At 42.9% G+C, this 22601-nt stretch overlaps 1 protein-coding gene across 1 annotated transcript in view; it reads right to left on the bottom strand.

Annotated features, from left to right (window-relative positions):
- Positions 1 to 22601, bottom strand: part of OTUD7A (OTU deubiquitinase 7A) — a 392070-nt gene that overhangs the window by 193607 nt on the left and 175862 nt on the right. Inside the window, exon 4 of the mRNA XM_032175334.2 lies at positions 14431 to 14553. The gene's annotated coding sequence lies outside the window, so the exon portion shown is untranslated. The remainder of the gene's footprint in view (positions 1 to 14430; positions 14554 to 22601) is intronic.

Below are 22601 nucleotides of genomic sequence, written 5' to 3'. Positions count from 1 at the left end.
ATTATACTTCTCATCTAAGTATCTATTTTTTCAAGCCAGTTAAGTCAAATGTCTGGTTACTTGTAGCTGAATGTATTCCTAACTGACAGATAAAGGTAAAATGACTCAGATGTCTGAACTAGAAAAGAGGCAATAGAAAAAAAAAACCCAAGGCAAATACCATTTATAAACATAGATGTACAACTTAAAATTAAAGATTAGCAAATGAGTCCAAAAGACAAAAAAAGACATAAAGAGACAAATTAGAGCCTTGGAGCTGCTGCAGCCATCTTGGGTGCTTGGTTGTGGGGATTATTAGGGTGGAAGGAGATGAGTCTGTGGGGTTCTGGAGATGCCATTACCAACCCTGGAATGCGTCACTCTCGTACATGTGAGAGAAGTGAATTCTCCTCTTGTTAAATCTGCCATAATGTCTTCTCTCTCTTACTGACAGCCAAACATGATTCTCATGCCAATACACTATCTTAACAAATTTGAGGAGAAAAACCATATGGTCATCTTAAAAGATGCCAAAAAGCCCACAGTTATTCATTATACCAAGTTGAAACAAACTAGGAATAGAAGGAACCTTTTTTTCTACTTATTAAATGATATTGATTCTAATTTTTTAGGACTTATCAGACCTAATAATGAAAACTTTAGAAGCATTTCCATCAAGGTTTAGAACAAACTCATGACTAAGTATTATAACAAATGAGAACATTTTAGATGGCTGGAACAAGATCAACATCCAAAAATCAACACTTTTCCTACATGTCAACATTAGCCAAGTTAGAATTTTAAAAACAACACAAAAAGATCTATTTCATAATAGCCAACCAACCCCCACCAAATATCCTGTAAGTTAATTAGGAAAAACACACAAAAAGAAGGAAACCTTTATTTTTTTTTTCCTTTGCAGAAAACAATAAATCTTTAACGAGGTATAGAAAGAGAACTTAAATAAATGGATGGGAAGACTATATTGCAAAGATGCCAGTTCCTCTCTAATATGTATAATAAATTGAATGCAATCAATACAGAATTTTTTTGTGGAAGCTGACAAACAGTTTTTAAAACGTAGAAGACTAAGCCAGTAATTTCAAGACAATTTTGATGAAAATAAGTTGGATGTTTGTTCTCCCACACTTCACACATATATTGTGACTAAAGTGATGGATACACAGGGACAGACAGAGACACATGGACCCGTGGAGGAGAACAGAAAATGCAGGGATGTGTGAGGGTAGTGGGGGAAGAGAGAGAGAATTTGGTATATGATAATGGCAGATGCCCTTAACTTCCCATCCAATATTCATTCCCCTTCCTTATTGCCAACAGACCGTTGCTTTTGCTCATGGCTACAATGTGCTCAGCCCCATGTAGTAAGTCCGCGGGCTTAATACATGGGCTGATGATTGGGCTAAGTGAATCAAGACAATTCTGACTTCTGCTTTACCAGTTTTTCCTGCAGCTAAAAGTATCCATGTGGCCAGTTCTTTCCCCACTATGAGCTGCCAAAATGCAATAGGAAATCTGCTAGGCTACTTTTGGCAAATGTTTTGCTTTCCTAAGAGGCATGCATAGAATCCTCCCACCTTGAAGTGATGTGATATGAGAAGCTATGCTTGACCCTGACAGGTCAAGAGAATCTGAAAGATGCTGCCATGACATCACTGAGCAGCCAACCCAATGGTGCATTGGCTCCCAACTCTGTCTTGTGAAATTAAACATCTCCGACGAAGCGGAAGGCATCGCTAACTGACAGAACGACACACGTAGGGAATCCCAAATTTCTGAAAATCCCGTGGGAAAAGGACCACATTATAAAATTTATAAAATAAGTTGGAAACTTAATTGGAAAAAATAAAGCAAGATTCCCTACATCGTATCACTGACCAACAAATTCCACAGGAATTAAATACACATAGATAAGAAGTAAAACAGTAAGTGTGCCAGAGAAAAGTATAGGTGAATACATTTATGACCTTGTGGTAGAAAAGTGTGCTGGAGAGCCTGCCTGATGTTGACCGCCGCCCTTGCTTTTGTGTTTCTAGGTCACATTTCTTGGCCTCGCAAGGCCAAGCAAGGTGTGGCCACGTGACTTAAGTTCCATGAAAATAGAATATGGCATGGAAGGAATGTGAGCCATTTCCAGGCCTGGCCCCAGTCTCCCACTGCATCCCCACTCCTCCCTTATCTCTTATTTGCCAGCTCAGCTCATTAGAGAGGATTCAGCAGAGAGTCAGTGACCCCAGGGGATAGAAGAGCTGCTGGATGGGAGAAATGTGGGTCCCTACATGATGGTGTGGTCCCTATCAGGCTGGCACATGGCAAGAAATAAACCTGCCTTGTGTTAAAGCACTGAGATTTGTGGGGATGTTCATTTTAGCATTTAGCCAGCCCTAACTAATAAAGCCTTTTTAAGAGCTAAAAAGTGAAGGTCAATCTAATATGATTTGGCTGTGTCCCCACCCAAAATGTCATCTTGAATTGTAATCCCCATAATCCCTATGTGTCATGGGTGGGATTAGGTGGAGGTAATTGGATCATGGGGGTGGTTTCCCCCATGCTGTTCTCATGATAATGAGTGAGTTCTCATGAGATCCAATGGTTTTTCTAAGTGCCTGCCATTTCCCCTGCTTGTATTTCTCCTTCCTGCTGTCCTGTAAAGAAGGTATTTGCTTCCCCTTCACCTTCCACCGTGATTGTAAGTTTCCTAAGGACTCCCCAACCATGCTGAACTGTTAGTCAATTAAATCTCTTTCCATTGTAAATTACCCAGTCTCAGGCAGTTCTTTATAGCAGTATCGAAACAGACTAATAGAGTAAATTGGTACCACAGAGAGTGGGGTGCTGCTATAAAGATACCCAAGAATGTGGAAGTGACTTTAGAACTGGGTACAGGCAGAGGTTGGAACAGTTTGGAGGGCTCAGAAGACAAGAAGCTGTGGGAAAGTTTGGAACTTCCTAGACTTGCTGAGTGGCTTTGACCAAAATGCTGACAGTGAGATGGACAATCAAGTCCAGGCTGAGGTGGTCTCAGATGGAAATGAGGAACTTGTTGGGAACTGGAGCAAAGGTGACCCTTTTTATGCTTTAGCAAAGAGACTGGTGGCATTTTGCCCCTGCCCTAGGGATCTGTGGAACTCTGAACTTGAGAGAGATGATATCTGGTGGAAGAAATTTCTAAGCAGCAAAGCATTCAAGAGATGACTTGGTGCTCTTAAAAGCATTTAGTCTTATTCATTCACAAAGATATGGTTTGGAATTGGAACTTATGTTTAAAAGGAAGCAGAGCATAGAAGTTCAGAAAATTTTGCAGCCTGACAATGTGATAGAAAAGAAAAACCAATTTTTTGAGGAGTAATTCAAGCTGGCTATAGAAATGTACATAAGTAATGAGGAGCCAAATGTTAATCACCAAGACAATGGGGAAAATGTCTCCAGGGCATGTCAGAGGTCTTCACAGCAGCCCCTCCCATCACAAGCCAGGAGGCCTAGGAGGAAAAAAAATGGTTTTGTGGGTCAGGCCCAGGGCCTTGCTCCTTTGTACAGTCTCAGGACTTGGTACCCTGTGACCCAGCTGTGGCTAAAAGGGGCCAATGTACAGCTCAGGCTGTTGCTTCAGAGGGTGCAAGCCACAAGCCTTGGCAGCTTTCATGTGGTGTTCGGCCTGCAGCTGTGCAGAAGTCAAGAACTGAGGTTAACCTCTGCCTAGATTTCAGAGGATGTATGGAAATGCTTGGATGTCCAGGCAAAAGTTTGCTGCAGGGGCAAAGCCCTCATGAAGAACCTCTGCTAGGGCAGTGCAGAGGGGAAATGTGGGGTCACAGCCCCCACACAGAGTCCCCACTGAGGCACTGCTTAGTGGAGCTGTGAGAAGAGAGCCACTATCCTCCAGATCCCAGAATGGTAGATCCATCGACAGCTTGTACTGTGCACCTAGAAAAGTCGCAGACACTCAACACAAGCCTGTGAAAGCAGCCAAGAGTGGGTCTGTACCCTGCAATACCACAGGGATGGAGCTGCCCAAGGCTGTAGGAGCTCACCTGTTCCATCAGCATGACCTGGATGTGAGACATGGAGTCAGAGGAGATCATTTTGGAACTTTAAGGTTTAACATTGCCCTATTGGATTTTGGACTTGCGTGGGGCCTGCAGCCCCTTTCTTTTGGCTAATTTCTCCAATTGGGAATGGCTGCATTTAACCAGTGCATGTACCCCCATTGTATCTAGGAAGTAACTAATTTGCTTTTGACTTTACAGGCTCATAGGCAGAAGGGACTTGCCTTGTCTCAGATGAAATTTTGGACTTGGACTTCTGGGTTAATGCTGGGATAAGTTAAGACTTTGGGGGACTGTTGGAAAGGCATGATTGTGTCTTGAAATGTGAGAACATGAGATTTGATTTGGAAGTAGCCAGATGTGGAATTATATGGTTTGGCTATGTCCCCACCCAAAATCTTATCTTGAATTGTAATCCCCATGTGTCAAGGGTGGGACCAGGTGGAGGTCATTGGATCATGGGGGTGGTTTCTCCCATGCTGCTCTCATGATAGTGAGTGAGTTCTCATGATAGTGAATGAGTTCTCATGAGATATGATGGTTCTCTAAGTGCCTGGCATTTCCCCTGCTTGCACTGCTCCTTCCTGCTGCCCTGTAAAGAAATGTGCCTTGCTTCCCCTTCACCTTCTGCCATGATTGTAAGTTTCCTGAGGACTCCTCAGCCATGCTGAACTGAGCCAATTAAACCGCTTTCCTTTATAAATTACCCAATCTTGGGCAGCTCTTTATTGCAGTGTGAAAACAGACTAACACACCATCAAAATAAAGTTGATAAAACTGATAATAGCAAAAACCAAAGACAATAAACAAAGTTCTATATGAGAAAAAAATCATAGATATTTTAAAGTTATATAACAGAATAAGAAATTCTGGAAAAAACGTAAAAACAAGTGATTGGTATTCAAAGCACCAATTAAAAAATTGACATATTATATGAATGTATAATTTACAGGAAACTCAAATGACTAGTCAACAAATGAAAAGAGAATCAACCTTAGTCATAATGACGAAAATACAAATTAGACAAGATAACCACTAACCACCCTCACCCAAGCCCTCATGCATCAAATTGGCAAGGGAAAAAAAGCCTGAAAACAAGTGAAATTGGTAGTTTTTAACACTACTAGTAGGTGGATATTGGGCTAGTGGTGAGATCAGCAGGGGGCATTTTTTTAGTATCTAAAATAGTTTTTAATATAGAATACACATTTTAATATAGAATACATACATAGAATTGTAACTATACAATTCTGCCTCTCAGTATCTTCCTGAGAGAACTCTCTGCTTATGTGTACAAAGAGGCACGTCTAAGGATGTTCCCTACAGCATAGCTGGAAATATAAAGAAAGTCTGTCCATAGGAGATTGGCCGAATCAAGCCTATTATATCAGTACCTGGACTACATTACAGGTGTCAACATGAAAGTGTCTCTAAGACACAGCAGGATATTAATGTGTTGTAGCGTGATTAAACAATACTAACGGGAAAAAGGTCTCATGGGTAGAAAACTCTCCAGAAGGAAAACTGGCTATGGTCATGAGAGCTCTTAGGAGCTCAGGACCCAGGAGGGAGGGAGCAGGACACTCATCTCTACTTTAAGGCCTCCCAAACTCTTTGCCCCCTACTCACATAATAAACTGTACTTCAAGCATCATTTTCCACTGAAGCTATTAAATAATACAGAGGAAATGACAGGGGCCTGGGCTCCAGCATGGAAGCAGATGCAAGCAGGAGAAGAGTAGAAAGGTGCACTTTGTTTAGCAGGTGACATGATGTGAGCTGGAGAATCCATGCAGGCTGTGCTGGCACAAACCCCAGGGAAAGGTAGGGCTAGTTTTGAATTGAAGTTTTGCCATTCTCTTCAAGTGTGGTCTTTAGGAAGTCACTGAACCCCTGTGAATCCACTTCCCCATCTATACATGCAGAAGATACCATATCTTTCTTAGAACTTTGTTAAGTTTAAATAAGCCTAAATAAAAATATACGTATCGGTCTGCCTGCCTGTCTATCCACCTATCATCTATCTTCAATCTATATTCTATCTCTTCCTTTCTTGTTCCACCTACCTACCTACCTACCTACCTATGTATCTTTTGATATATATTTTTTTCCTGTCCGTATGTATCTATCTAATTAATTTTTTTCATTGTCTGTCTGCCTTCCTCTTTCCTGATTTTCTGTCTCCCCTTCTGTTGGTCATGTGTCTGTCTTACTATTATCTAAGTAGATGTCTAACTATCCATGTTTCTTTCTTCCTGCAATCCTGTCTATTTCTACCTGTCTCCATCCATCAATCCATCCATCCATCCATCCATGCACCCACCCATCCACCCAGCCACCCACCTATGAATGTTTCTGGGTGTCTATTTGTCAGTATGTCTGTGTGTCTCTGTGCTATATATCTGTCTATATGACTACTTGTCTGTCTCTCTATGCTAGAAACTCTCTGTTTTTCTGCCTGTCCATCTGGGGTCTCAATGTTTTTCCTTCTTGTCTGTATGTCTTTCAACCTATCTTGTTTGTCTGCATATCTATCCATATGCCTATGAATGTATCTATCTGATTATCCAAAACCTGCCTGAATGTCTGTCTATATATCTGCCTCCCTCCTTTCCTTTCTCCCTCTATACCTTTCTGTCTGACTGTGTTTCACTGTCTAATAATGACTGTCTAATTTTTCCCTGACAGTCTAATTTCTATTGACCACCGTTGACCTACCTTCATGGTACTTGACACAGAGCAGAGACTCACTCAAGGCTAGTTTACTTCCCCCTTTTCAGTTCCTTTCACTCCTTCATTGCTCCATTCCTACACTTGGCTGCCATTAACTGGGCCATTGATCTGTGTTATGTGCTAGGGATACAACCTAAAATTAGGCAGGGTCTCTACCTTCTAAAAGTATTTGGGCTGCTGGCCTAAAGAAGCAAATTAATGAGGCAGTTATATCATATGATGCTTAGAGCTATGAGAGACAAGATGGTGTCAGGCACAAGGGAAGGGTATCCATGCTAGACTGGAGTGGAGGAGAGAGTGACAGAGGCTCTGAGGAAGTGACATCTCATCTGAAAACCACAGAGGACTGGGGATTTTGCAAAGTAGAGGGCTGAGCTCCATGTAATTGGGGAAGGGGTATGGACAGTGGTGCAGAGCCAGGAAAAGAGGGAACAGGGTCCATGTAGACCTGGAGAACAACAGAGCCAGGACACAGTCAAAAATTCTAACTAAGGAATTCACAAAATTCAGACAAGAGAGACCAAAATTGACCTAAATAAATATAGAGATGTATTGTTTTTATGGATAGTAAGATATACCACAGTTAAGATGTCAAGTATAGTCACATTGATCTATAAATTCAATGCAATCCCAGTCAACATTCCAGTAGGTTTCTTTGTAGGCACAGACAAGCTGATTCTAAATTTATATAGAAAGATAAAGAAACTAGATTAGCCAAAACAACATTGAAAAAGAAAAAGTTAGAGGACTCACACACTTGATTTTAAGATGCATTATAAACCTCCTGTGGCCAAGACAGTATAGTATTGGGATAGTAAAGGATAGACACGTTTATTACTAAAACAAAAGACAACTGATTTTTGACAAAGGCACAAAGACAATCCAATGGAGAAAAGATAGACTTTTCCAAAAAATGATGCTGGAGCAAACGGACTTCTGTAAAGTAAACTCAATCTACATCTTACACCATATATAAAAATTAACTCTGAATGGATCATAGACTAGGTGTCCCTGTATGTTTAGGTGTCCATGTGTGAGCATGTGCATGCATGTGCTGTGTGTGTGCGCGTTCATGTGAGTGTGCATGTGTTTAATAGTGTGTATGTGTGTTTGTGACTTCTGTGTGCATGTTTATGTTGAGTGTGTGTGAATCTATGTGCATGTTTGCATGCGCGTGTGTGTGAATGTATGTGCACATTCGCATAACTGTGTGTGACTGCGTGTTAAAAAGGGACACAGGGAAGGGTGTCTAAGGGACATTTGGATAGAAATTCCAGTGGGCTCGTTGTTTATACTTGGAAGTTTCCAGACCACTTAGAGTAAGTGGAACCAAGAGAGTCGACGCAGTGGCTCTTTCCATTAAGAAAAAAGAATTTAGATTTCACAAATACAGGAGAATTTCAGCTTTTGGCCTTTCTTATCGGCCCATATTAGTGGACTACTTACACATGTCAGTGACTGGTAAAATTCAGTGTTTTATTTTATTGTCTATCTTTTCAAATAGAATAAACAACTTTGCCCAAATAAAAAAATAAACATAAAGGAAATAAATATCTGTCATCATGCATGGCTTTGAACTTTTAAAATAGATAGGAGTGAGACAGGTGGATTATGAAGAACCCACCCAGCTTTCTATAAAACCCTGTCAACTTTATGACCTAATAGATTAATCTACTAATTGTTTTCTTCTTTAGTTTCTTGGGTTTTCATTTTTAGTCACTAGAAACACTTATATAAATACAAATCCACGCAGGCATTTCAAAAATTCCTGGTCTAGTCCCTGGTTCTCACTGCCTCAGTTTTGAAATGAGGATAGCAGTTCCTATTTTAATATGGTTGTGGTGGTGATTACATAGCATAGTGCCTGGCACATAGCAAGTACCAAAAAAAGGATAGGTACCCCATAAATATATACATCTACTATATACCCATAGAAATAAAAAAATTTAAAAGACAGGTATGATTATGATTATTGTTGTCATTATTTACGTATTTATTTGCAATATATTCTTAGATTAATAACCTTGGAAACCTAATAAAACCGTCTGGAGCTCTATTCCTTCAGAAGATTTGCTTTTGGTACTTTTTATATCAAAATAACACATAATTTTTAAAAGGTTGGTTCTGAATTGAAACTGATGACTATGAAGTCCAAGTTTATAGGATCAGCTGTTTGAGTCAGAAAGAAACTGCATTCTTAGGCAGAAAATTTATTTGTCTACACTCCCCTGAGGAAAGAATGGTAAAGCCAATTTCATTCAAACACTAAGCATTGGCTCAAGACCAAATAAGAAGCATTGCAGCCCTGGATGATGTAGCCACAGTAAGTTCGAAGCAATTGATTTCAACAAAGAAAACTATCTTGCTACTGGCCAAGGATGGGGTATCTTTCTGAACTGCACATTGTCCACACAAATAAGCTGCCTCTAGTTTTAAGCCTCCCTAATCAATGGCCAAGGATGCAATTACAGTTGCAGAGAAGTGGAACTCAAATGGAGTGGGAATAAAGAAAGGAAGATCAATAAATAATAGGAAAGGGAGAGTAGAGAAGCAGGAGAAAGGAGATGGGAGAAGCCGAGAAAGATGAAACATAGCTCTGCTGAGAAGCATATATCCAAGAACAATCAACACTATAAATTTCATGGATGCTGCATCAGCTACCTATTGCTGTGAAACAATGACGCCCAAATTTAGGGACTTAAAACAACACATACTCATAATCTCACCATTTCTGTGGGGCAGGAGTCAGAGTGCACCTTAGCTCAGGGTCTCTCACAGGGCTGCAACCAAAATGTGAGTTGAGGCTGCAGTCTCGTCTGAAGGCTCAAATGAGGAAGCATTCTCTTCCAAGCTTACTCATGTGATCATTCACAGAATTGTTTCTGAGGGTTGTTGAACTAAGAAGCTCAGTTCTTTGCCACGTGGGCCTTTCCACAGGTGAGATCACAACATCAGAGTTGTTTCATCAGAGCAACCATGTGAGAAGAGTCAGAGAGAGCCTGAGCAAGACAGAAGTCACAGTGTTTGTATCCTGGTCTTGGAAGTGACATCTGTCACTTCTGCTGTATTTTGTTTATTCACAGAAAGTCACTATGTCCAGCCCACACCCAAGGGCACAGGACAACACAAAGATGCAATGTCAGGAGGCAGGGATGGTTGGGAGCTGTGTCAGAAGCTGCCTCCCACACACGGCCTTGCAGTATCTACACTGGAGCTCCAGTGCATTGTGCAGGCCAAAAAGCGGCACCTTCACCAGGTGCTACGTGATCACTCACAACTTGTCAATCACCATATTTTAGCTGACTGTTACGGAAACGTTGATTCCAAACTTGAAAAAGGGAAAAATGATGATTTCTGGAATCTGTGATATTCTGCTAGAATGCAAATAAGTCTGATTGATCCCATTCTGAAGCTCTTGAGCAGTGTGACAAATATTTATTTAATCACTCACAATTGGTTAAAATAAAGAGGTTTATAGCCCTGTGAGATTAGCCTGTGGAATTGATAGCTTATGACTTTTACTGCCTAGTAAACAAGTTAACTCCAAATTTGGCATTTTTTTCTTTGCTTTGTGTATAGGTTTGCCTTAACTTAGCATCTTATTTCTGCATTTCTTTCCCAACTGACCTTTAAAAATCCCAGTTACCGGCTGGGTGCGGTGGCTCACGCCTGCAATCCCAGCACTTTGGGAGACCGAGGCGGGTGGATCATGAGGTCAGGAGATCAAGACTATCCTGGCTAACACGGTGAAACTCTGTCTCTACTAAAGAAAAAATATATATATAAAAAAATTAGCCAGGCGTGGTGGTGGGTGCCTGTAGTTCCAGCTACTCGGGAGGCTGAGGCAGGAGAATGGCGTGAACCCAGGAGGTGGAGCTTGCAGTGAGCCAAGATCGTGCCACTGCACTCCAGCCTGGGCGACAGAGTGAGACTCCGTCTCAAAAACAAAATCCCAGTTACTAAATGCTTGTGGAGCCAGATCATTTGTCTTTTTGCTGGTTCCCTTATTAATGAGTTAAATAAGCTTTGGAACATGGTAACAGATGACTTTGCCTGAGAATTGAGCTTCTGCATGCTCTAGGAGTAAACCAGAACCAAGATGTACATAGGGAATTCAGCAAAGTGCTGAATAGACAGTGGGTTCCTGGCCTTCTCTTGACTGGCTGACCCACCTTCACACACTTATGGGGCACAATGTCTATGTGGATAGCAAGCCCCCAGGGGATTTAAGAACTGCCCTGAGGGTGTGTCTTCAAGCCTTTTGTGAATTTATACTTATGCCATCTCACGGGGGACTGTCTCTTTCCACAGCTCAGCACCAGGGCTTTGAAGAGTAAGCCCCAAAACCAAGTTCTGGGTATGAGGGTTTCCTGGCTGGTGATGCTGATGAACCCACACTGGGGAACACATACTGCTGGGCTGCTGCTGTGCAGGAGAAGGGAACAGGAAGAGGGAGATGCAGGGAGGGGCCTGGCCCAGGGCCGTGGAGGAGGAGGGGTCCTTTTCCCCCCGAGTGTGGCCAAGCACCTGCAAGCCTCCTGGGAGTGGGCCTCTCTGCAGGGGCTTTGCCTTGGCTTCCAGCCACCTCCATTTGGTTCTCCAGCACACAGGCCATGAGCATGGAGCTCACTCAAGACTAGAGAGCTCAAGTTTCCAAGTGGACAGACATTCTGCAGGATGTGCTTTGGAAAACTGAAAAAAAGCAGCCCTGATATTTCCATCCACACACTCAAGCGAAACTCAGTGATTTCCTTGGTGTTGACGCAGAACCAGAAGTTTGCTTTTCACCTGCATTTCACTCCTCCCATACCCTTTGGGTTTGCTCCTGGGAAAACAGAAAAGGCACAGTCCCATCTCCAAGGAGCAGATCCAGAGGACGAGGAGACAAGCAAGGATTCCTGGCATGTAAACAGCTGGTAAGAAGGAAAAGGGAGATGTGGAAAGTCTTCAGGGAAGCCTGGGGCTGGAGCCTACCGGAAGTGTCCTCCAATCCTGGCAAACCCCAGGCTGGCTGGTTGATATCGCCCCAGAAAGCAGGGGAACCCCACAGGGCCAGCCCTTCACGTTCAGCCCGACAAGAAGCCGACAGAAAGCATGTCATCTGGATGCAGGACACAGAGCGGTTTTCTCTGTGAGCACCAGCTCTCATCTGCTTTTAAGAGTTGTGGGGAAGAAAATGAGGCAAGTAACCTTTTCAGAGGAAGTATTTTTAAGATATTAACATGTTTTCCAACAGCAATTTTTTTGAAGGCTCAGTCTAATTCATATTCGTGTGTAGCTTCTAAAATAACCTATATTTTCACAAACTGTTTTCTTGGTAAAATTTTCAAAACATTCTCAAGGCAAATGCATTCTGTGGCAATGGGATGCCAATAAATCTAAAAGGACTTAATTTAAATAGAAAAAAAAACCCACACATAATCTTCAAATAAAAAGCCCAATTGGTTACAGCTGACTGAAAGGCAAACCTGACAACAGACTAGGGAGGTTCAGGCCTAGCGAGGGGAGGCAGTTAAGGCTGACCGAGAGGGGGAGGAGGAAGCCGACGAGGGAGTGCACATCAGGACAGTGTTCACTGATGAATACTTCCTGCCACAGTGGTTTCATTCCCTATGCAACCTTTTAACTGCAGGGACACAGAGCATGGGGCCTCTGCTCTGTCACTCAGATTTATTAGCATTTTTGCTAAAGGTCTTATAAGAGATCTCAGGAATAAAAGCAGCATCCAGTGGCTCTCGCCTATGTTTCCTGTGTCTGATAATCATTAACAGCTACTGCTTAGCAAGGCCAGCCACAGGCTGTACCCTCTGCCATATGCCTCCTGCGATGTTCACTCCCAGTCTCCTACTTGTAATTATAAGGACACTGAAAGTTTGTGGGGAGAAATGTTTGCTCGCAGTCATCCGGCTGTTGTATGACAGAGACAAGATGCATACCTAGATGCCTATCTGAATGGTCTAACTTCAGGGTCCTCCTCTTGACCACCTCAATATATGCTCCCTTGTGTGATGACCTCACAACCACAGAAAATGTGAAACATGAAGGACTATGTGACAAAGAAAGTCTGAGGTCCCAATAAACTAATGGGTTAAAAATCATAATACAACCATCAAGGGATGCTAAGATCACTGGATGAAAATCAGCCAGGGAAGAGAATGTTCACAGGGCTTCAAAGTTTGCCCCATTGCTTACTAGTAAAAGACAAAGAATGTAAAAAGTGACTTTATAGGCTGGACGCGGTGGCTCACACCTGTAATTGCAGCATTTTGGGAGGCCAAGGCAGGTGGATCACCTGAGGTCAAGAGATCAAGACCATCCTAGCCTACATAGTAAAATCCCATCTCTACTAAAAATACAAAAATTAGCTGGGCATGGTGGCGGGCGCCTGTAGTCCCAGCTACTCGGGAGGCTGAGACAGCAGAATCGCTTGAATCCAGTAGGTGGAGGTTGCAGTGAGTCGAGATCGTGCCACTGCACTCCAGCCCAGCGACAGGGCGAGACTCCATCTCAAAAAAAAAAAAGTAACTTTATAAAGAGAACTCTTGCAGAAACGACCTTAGCCCAGTGAACAAACTTATCACCATGAGCCATGGTGTGCCCACTGATGTGCTGGAAAGAGAAATGGAGGAAATGTCTATCTTAGTCTAAGTATGAGGAACTAATCAGACAGGTCCAGATTGGGTAGCACTCCATAAAACAAGTGGCTCACTCTTCAAAGACGTCAACATCATGAAAGAGAAAAATGAAAGCAGGCCTTCAGTTCAGATAAAAAGAGACATAACTGAATTCAGTGAGTGATACTTAACTGAACACTAGACAGGGGAAAACAGCTATGATGAATATTTTGGGGACAATCAGGGGTATCTGGATAGGGACAACATATTTGGATATCACTTTATAAATATTATATTTCACAGTGGTAATGGTGCTATACTTTTGTAGAAGGTAGCTGTCTGTGTACTTAGGAGATGATGCCAAAGTGTGTCATGATGTCAGCAACTTACCATCAAATGGTTCAGACAAAAAGAATCAAACATACACAAACACATATTTACCATCTGTGTGTGTCTGTTTGTGTATAAACAATTGGTAAATCTGGGTGAAGAATTACGGGTGTTCACTCTTCTATTCCTTCAAGTTTTCTGTAGAATTAAAGCTTATAAAATAAAAAGTAGGCAACAAGGTATATAAAAATTTTTGTTCCAAGAGTCATAAAGCAAAAGAATGGCTATGCTCTCAGTCAGATTAAAATTGTATTTTTGGATAAGAAGTAAAAGGAAACAGTAAAAGTAAAAATAATTAGTGTGTTAAGATAATGGCACTATTTTTCTTTTGCTTATAATATTTAAAAAATCAATAATGGTTGCAACAGATGACAAATTTTGCACTGGTATAAATCAAGCCACTTGTCAATCACTACGGTTGTTTTTTTTTTTCCTTTTAAAGAATAATGCCTATTATTCCAATCTCAAACTCTAATGCAGTATGAAATACATTTCATGACTCCTTCTCAATGAATCTTACACTTTATCTGGGCTTTAGATCTGATTTCCAGGGAGTCCACAGAATCACTACCAGCTCTATTGTCAGAGGCGGTGACTGCACTTGCCCCTTTGGCCTGCCACTAAGACCCCACGAACACAGGACTTACTTTTCAGACACCTGATTCTGGAGGTGTGTGGCAGTCAGGCATGCAGGCCAACACTGCACCGTCCCTGCTGGAAATGGCCCATTGTTGCCCCAGTGGAAGGTGAGACCACAGCGCCTGAGAACTCTGGAAAAGACAACGAGAATAAAAGAATGTTCACACTTCATGGGAAGTGAGAATCAACAATTTCAATTTAAGGATTAATTTTTTACATTTTAAAAATTAAATATTAATGTTTCGAATTTTAAAATGATTTTAAATATTTAACATGCATTTGAAATTGGCTGGTGAATCCCACACCCCTGAATCCCACTCCCAACACACGATCCCACCCTTTAATTTTTAAATGAATGTCCCATTAGGAGACAGATGAGGATCAATGGGAAAAGTCTCATCTGGTGGACTTAACAGACAGGAGGGTGGGCTCAGAGCCCCTAGAAGCTGATGTGCCAGGGGAGGGGACTGTGCTTCTCAGCGGGGCTCGAACACTGAACTCTGACTTCTGAGATTATGGGAGAGAGGTTCTGGGGGTGTGATCTGCAGGGAACCTCAAAGTGAGGGGGCTGTTTATATCCCACACAGTGGAAGTAGGTGTACCCCATCTCAACTGGGCAGCCCCTAGGTCAGCGGATGTCTGTATATTTTTACCTTTTTAGGCCATTTATTTTATCTAATAACTTATACATAAAATTTAATTTTTACTCAGTCAAATAACATATATAACCTCTAATTTCCACATAGGATAAGGTCCCTAGTTCAATCTAACTCCCATGTCTTCCTCTGCTACCCGCTATATTTTGTTGAAATCATTTAAAATGTTGATTTGAAATTGCTTTTGATTTTTGTGTTCTACTTTCTTAGGAATCATAATTCTTAACAACTGCTTTAAGCTTCAGTTCTATATTATTACTTGTAACACAACTGTGTTTTGGTGTTTGCTAATTGATCATGAATAATTTGCATATCTCTCACTGGTCCTTTATTAATTTTTAATTTTACTAGAAGGCTTGAGTAGTACTTTCAAAATGATTTTGTAGGCAACAAATTTTCTGATTTCTAATGCAAAAGAACAGAATCAATAGCCAAGACAATCTTGAAGAAGAAGAATAAAGTTGGAAGTCTCACACATCTTGATTTCAAAACATACTATGAATGTATGGTAATCAAAGCATGTGGTGTGGGCATAAAGACAGATTTATAGTCCACACAAGGTAGACCAGAAATAAATCTTCAAATATATGGTTAAATTGTTTTCCACAAGGGTGCCACACATGGCCTCACATAAATAGCCAAAGGTTTTCCACAAGACCATTCCATGTGGAAAGGACAATCTTTTCAATAAATGGTGGTGGGAAAACTGCATATCCACATGCAAAATAATGAAGTTAGACTCTTACCTAACATTGTATGCAAAAATTAACTAAAAATGGATCAAAGACCTAAATGTAAGAGCTAAACCTATAAAACTCATACAGGAAAATAATGAGGAAAAGCTTTATGAAACTGAATTTAACAATTATTTCTTGGGTATGACACCACCAAAAGAACAGGCAACAAAAGGAAAAACAGAAAAAATGGACTTCATCAAAATTAAAAACTTTTGTGCACCAAAGGACACTATCAACAAAGTGAAAAGGCAACCAACAGAATGACAGAAAATATTTGCAAATCATATATCTGATAAGGGATTAATATCCATAACATATACAGAACCCCTGTAACTCAACAAGAAGAACCTGAAAAAATGGAAAGATAGCCCATGCTCATGGATTAGAAGAATTAATATTGTTAAAATGTCTATATTAACCAAAGTGATTTACAGATTCAATGCAATTCCCATCAAAATACCAATGACATTCTTCACAGAAATAGAAAAAAGCCTGAAATTCATATGAAACCACAAAAGACCTTGAATAGCTAAAGTGATCTTGAGCAAAAAGAACAAAGCTAATGGCATCATGGTTGTGTTTTCAAATGATATTACCAATCTATAGTAACCAAAAGAGCATGGTACTGGCATAGAAACAGACACATCAACCAACGGAACAGAACAGAGAATCTGCAAATAAATCCACACACAGCCAACTCAGTTTTGACAAAGGTGGCAAGAACACACACCGGGGAAAACACAGTCTCTTTAATAAATGGTGCTGAGAAAACCAAATATCCATATGTAGAAGAATGAAACTAGATCCTCATCTCATCATATACAGAAATCAACTCTAAAATGGATTAAAGGCTTAAATGTAAGACCTAAAATTATGGAACTACCAGAAGAAAACATTGGGGAAATACTTCAGGACATTGGTTTGGGCAAAGATTTTTGCATAAGACCTCAAAAAGACAACAATAGAAAAATGGGTTTATATCAAGCTAAAAAGCTTCTGCACAGGAAGTGAAACAACTAAGTGAAAGGACAACCTAGAGAAAGGGAGGAAATATCTGCAAACTTCCATCTGACAAGGGATTAATAACCAGATTATATAAGGAGCTCAAACAACTCAATAGCAAAAAAAACAAATAGTCTGATTAGAAAATCGGCAAATGACCTGAATAGATGTTTCTCAAAAGAAGACATACAAACAGCCAACAGATATATGAAAAAATGCTCAATATCACTAATCACCAGGGAAATGCAAATTAAAACCACAATGAGATATCTCACTCTAGTTAGAACTGGCTATTATAAAAAAGACAAAAAATAACAGATGCTGGTAAGGATGTGGAGAAAGGGAATGTAAATTAGTACCACCATTATGGAAAACAGTATGGAGGTTCCTCAAGAAACTAAAAATAGAACGACCACATATCCAGGAATCCCACTTCTGAGTATATATTAAAAGGAAAGGAAATCAGTATATTGAAGAAATATCTGCACTCCCATGTTTACTGCAGCACTGTCTGCAATAGCTGAAATGTATAATCAACCTAAGTGTCCATCAATGGATGAATGGATAAAGAAAGTGTGGAATATATACAGAACGGAATATTACTCAACCATAAAAATAACGGAATCCTGTCATTTGCGGCATCATGGATGGAATTGGATGTCATTATGTTAAGTGAAATAAGCAAGGCACAGAAAGACAAATATCGCATGTTCTTACTCAAATGTGGGAGCAAAAAAAGTGGGTCTCAAAGAGGTAGAGAGTAGAATAGTGTTCACGAGGGGCTGAGAAGGGAAGTGGGGAGGAAGAGAAGTTGACTAATGGGTACCAACATGCAGTTACATAGAAGAAATACATTCTTGTATTTGATAACATAGTAGGAAAATTATAGTTAACAATAAACTATTTCCTGGGTCCCTTTCTTTGTTCACATTTTTTCCCTCAGGAATTTTCAAAATTCCTGTTCTTTCCTGGCTCCACTCAAGACCCAGCTCAAATGCCATGTTTGTCATGAAGCTTACCTAAGAACAGCCTTTGACCCAGGGGTCCTGTCTCCCATGCTGGACTTGGTCCCCTGCCCACCTCTGGGGTGTTCACTCCACAGACGTGCAGTCCCCCGGCTGAAAGAATGAAGGATGCCCCACCTCCCCCGCAACTAACAACCCTCACACACTTGCACTGGGACAGACACTTTTCCTGGCTTTATCTCTTGGTGGATGGCTTATCCCTTAGTCTTCCTAAAAGCTTCAAGGGAAGAGGGAGTTTCTAGGAAATGGGCTTTAATTCACACAGTGATCACTCGGTGTGTCTCTCAGGAAGGTGCAGGAGAGACGCTCAGGCCAGGTGTTCATCTCTGCCTCAGGCCTGCTGGTAAGTGGTTTTGTTTATGATTCCCTAATGGAACAAAAACTTACAGCATGTCCTAGCCAAATTTTCAGGAAATTTAAATTCAGGAGAAGTCTGTAACAACTTCTGGAAATAAAGAGGAGAGTCTCTTTTTTTTGTACTGTAAGATACTGTAAGTCCAAAATATGTCCGTAATGAATTATGTAAAGATCTGGAAGGCTGAAGTGCTTCTCGAAATGCCAATACCTCTAGAGGGAAATGCAAGAAAATAGCCATTGGGTAAAATAAGTTCAGATCCGCAACAAAACAAAAGTGAGGGGTAAGGCTATCAGCTAAACTAAGGGTGGGATGAATGCTTCCTGCACATTTTAATCCTGGGGAGAACAGTAGTTTCTAAAACAAAACAGGCATTTTAGACCTGTATTCTGGCTCTGAAATGCAGAATGTGGCTGGATTGGATGTGGTGATGCCAGGCAGACCACCCTTCTCAAAGCCCCCAGTGCTGACAGTGGGCCCAAGGAGTGTGCTAACGCTGTGGACACACTGCATGTCTGGGGCGCTCCAGGTGAGAGCAGAGACCCAGGTTTGTAAGGTGCATGTGAAAGCCCAGAGTCTGTTCTAGCTGAATCCTCCTCTCCATCCGGCCCCTTGGTGTCACTGAAGGCCAGCATATACGGGAAACCCATCAGCCGGGCTTCCCCAGGTCTGGGATCAGTACCAGCCATGTCCCCTACTTCCCTATGGTCTAAAAAGCCACCACAGCTACTTTGTCCCTGCATCACCACAGGACTTGGGCTGTTCCAAAGGTCCTGGTGAAGATGAAAAGGGACCTCTGAAGATGCTCCAGGGACCTGAAGGACTCACTGCTCTAAGCTGACACTATTGTAAAGGAAAAATACAAGGCACTGAGAAGGGCTCAAGATGAAGGCAGGACTACAGGATCAGAGATGCTTCCAGGACTGACTGCTGGGAAACAGCAGGTACAAAATGAGCAGCAGCTACCCAGCAGGGTGCCAAGTGACCTTAGTGACCCCGGAGTGGCACTCAGAAGCCAGGACACTGCCCTCACAGAGCCAGTGGAGGGGGCCCACGCAGCACAGGTGTGTGAAGGGTCAATAGGCGCTGTCATGCTCTCTGGCATCCCATGGCTGGGAGCCTCCTCCCTCAGGCTACCTGGATCCTGGGCTCTTACCACTCTCCTTGTCCCCTACTCCTACCTAGGTTTTGCTGTCTTCTTTCATTCAGTTCTCCCTCTCCCTGTCATAATACCCCTCCACCCTTCACAAGCCCAGATCCCCTCAATCCCCCTTCCCCCAGGAAACCTTTGCTCATCATTCAACCAAAAAACTTTTTGTAACACCAGTTTACTTTATTATTATCTACTCTCAGCAAGTTTCAAGAATTTTTAAGGATACATCATTACAATAGTTACCATGTTATAATAGTCCCCATATATCCCTTGAACTTATTTATCCTGCCTAAATGAAATTTGTATCCTTTGACCAACATCTCAACCCACCCCACCTCCCCCAGCACCTGGCCAACACCATTCTGCTCTCTGCTTCTATGAGTTCACCTTTTTCGGATTCCACACATAAGTGAGATCACGCAGTATTTGTCTTTCCGTGCCTGGCTTATTTCACTTAACATGATGCCCTCCAGGTTCATTCTTGCCGTACGTGACAGGATTTCATTCTTTTTATGACTGAATATTATCCATTGTGTATTTATATCACGTTTTACATTTTTTTTTTTTTTTTTTTGAGACAGAGTCTTGCTCTGTCGCCCAGGCTGGAGTGCAGTGGCGTTATCTCGGCTCACTGCAAGCTCCGCCTCACACCATTCTCCTGCCTCAGCCTCCTGAGTAGCTGGGACTACAGGCACCCACCACCACGCCTGGCTAATTTTTTGTATTTTTAGTAGAGACGGGGTTTCACCGTGTTAGCCAGGATGGTCTTGATCTCCTGACTTCATGATCTGCTCACCTTGGCCTCCCAAAGTGCTGGGGTTACAGTGAGCCACTGCCCCGGCCACGTTTTACATTTTCTTTATCCATTCATCTTTGGATGAGCACAGGGTGGTTCCAGGTCTTGGCTATTGTGGATAGTGCTGCAGTGAACATAGGAGTGCAGATAACTCTTTGACATACTGACTTCATTTCCATTGACTATATACCGGCAGTGGGATTGCTGGATTACATGGTAGTTCTAGTTTAATTTTACTGAGGAACTGCCATACTTTTTCCGTAATGGCTGCACTAATTTACATACCCACCAACACTGTACTAGTGTTCTCTTTTCTCCACACTTTCACCAACACGTATCTCTTCTCTTGTGGGTAACAGTCATCCAAACAGATATGAAGTGATTGACATTTCACTGTAGTCAGCTAGCAAAACTTTAGTTTATTATTTATTTGCATAAAATCCAGATCCTGCACAAACCAGCAACATTTTAATGAGCACTTACTATGCTAGGAGTTGTAGGCCACGAGGCAGAAATAAAGTTGAGTGGTTTTGCCGTCAAGAGCCCTGTAATCTCAAACAGGAGACAGACCTGGAGACCGACACCCGCAGCTCAGCCCGCTCCCTGGTCAACGCCTGAGATGCAGAGCAGCCCCAGTCCAAGGGAGTCACGGCTTGTCTCGTCATCTGCCTCCGGGGACAGGGAAGTCTTCAGCAAGAAGGAGATACTTGGCTTGGGCCTTCAACTCTAAATAAGAGTTCCCAGAAGGGTAAGGAGGGCAGAGGCCTCTGGTGTTTGCTGAGGGCCTATTCTGTGCCAGGCCTTCACTAGGCAGGCGTCGCTAACTTCTCTCAGGTAAATTCTCTCACACACACCTGAGGAAGAAGGGCTCAGGCACACACAGGCCTGTCCTTCTACGGCCCCACGGAGGAGAATTCTCCGCAGAGAACCTCCAGTGCAGACACGGGTTGGGGGTGGGTGGCCTGCACATGAAGGAGTCCCCTGTGCAGGGGGTTGGGGAAGGATTTGGTGTAGCTGCGGGTGTGAGTGACAGGGCACAGGTTTGAGGGGGGCACAAGGGGCTGGGGGTGGACAGGCAGAATGGGCTGTCCCTGCAGCACCATTACAGAGAACTCCTCTCCACAGAGGGGCAGCCGCTGGTGTGCTGAGGCCAGCAAGGGGTCAGGCCAGAAGCACATTTTGAGCGTGCTGCTGGCAGCATGCTGGGGACTGACAGTCTGGCAAGTCACAGGCAGCACCTAAATCTGCTGAAGGGAGAGGGTCTCTGCAGCTCTCCTGCAGTTCCCTCTGGTCTGAAATCTTGGCGCCTTCCCTGCACTAGGGCAGAATCTGGGCCCATCGCCTTCTCACCATCTGGATGATGCCTGTGTGCCTCTGCACCCGGGCCCCGTGTCCTCCACGGACTGTGCCTGCTCCACTTCCTCCCACACCTCCTGCATCCCTCACCAACATATTACACATATTCCACTCCATCCCAGTGTGGGAGCCGGCTCTTCAGCTCCAGAGAGACCTCAAAGGGCCTGTGTCCCAGTGCTCAGAGGCATGCGTCCTGGTGAGAGGTCAGACCCAACAGCTGCTGGTCCACCACCCAGATGACTCAGAGGGACTCAGAGGGAGTAAGGGGAGTTCCCATGAGTAGCAGCCTCTGTCGCCCAGATCGGGGTGGGCGCCCACTTGGAGGGCCTGGGGCCAGGTGTCTGCAGCCTTTCAGAGCAAATGCAGCCAGGAGAGGAAAACAGGGGAGGAGTGGGGAGTCCAGGCATCTTGTTACTCAGCAAAACCTGCCTTTGTGTCCAGGCCTCAAGGTCAGAGAGAGGAGACTGCTTTTCCATCACCCGTCCTGGGTGTGGGGTGGCCTCTGCTAACTTCTTCCCTGGGGGAACTGTAACTCTAAAATGTGTTCAAGTTTCCCAAGAGAAAGAGGGTGCTGGCTGCTCACCTCTGCTTCCTGACCTCACTGTTAACCCACCTTCTCAGAACCAAGATAAATCATCCCTTTTTTAGCTTCTACTTGCTTTCAATTGCCTAAGCACAACCAACATTGCATTTGATCCACATGCCAATCCCAGGGCGCAGTGACATGTCCAGGTGACCTGGGATTTCCCGAGTGGACTCCTCCCCTCCACCTGCCTCCTTCCCCAGGCAGCCCCTCCTCACCCTCAGGTTTAATGCTGCTACCTCCTTAGAAAGGCCCTCCTTGGCTGCCCTTTATGAATGTTTCTCAACCTTTGCTGTCACTCACTCACCCACATTACTTTCTGTGGCGTTAGCAATCACCCTGTTAATCTGTTTACTCGCATGCTGTCTGCTGAATCTTGCTAGGCTGCTATCCCATTCGGGTTGTGACCAGGGTCCGCCTAAAGCCCGGCCTCCAAGGGGCCACAAAGACCCAGCGTCTGTGGTTTTAGGGCTCAGGAGCCACAGAAGACAAGGGTTTCAGAAGAATGAGACTTAG

This window comes from Hylobates moloch, unplaced genomic scaffold, assembly GCF_009828535.3.
Source record: "Hylobates moloch isolate HMO894 unplaced genomic scaffold, HMol_V3 SCAFFOLD_14, whole genome shotgun sequence".
Taxonomy (NCBI): domain Eukaryota; kingdom Metazoa; phylum Chordata; class Mammalia; order Primates; family Hylobatidae; genus Hylobates; species Hylobates moloch.
This window is presented reverse-complemented; position numbering and strand designations above follow the sequence as displayed.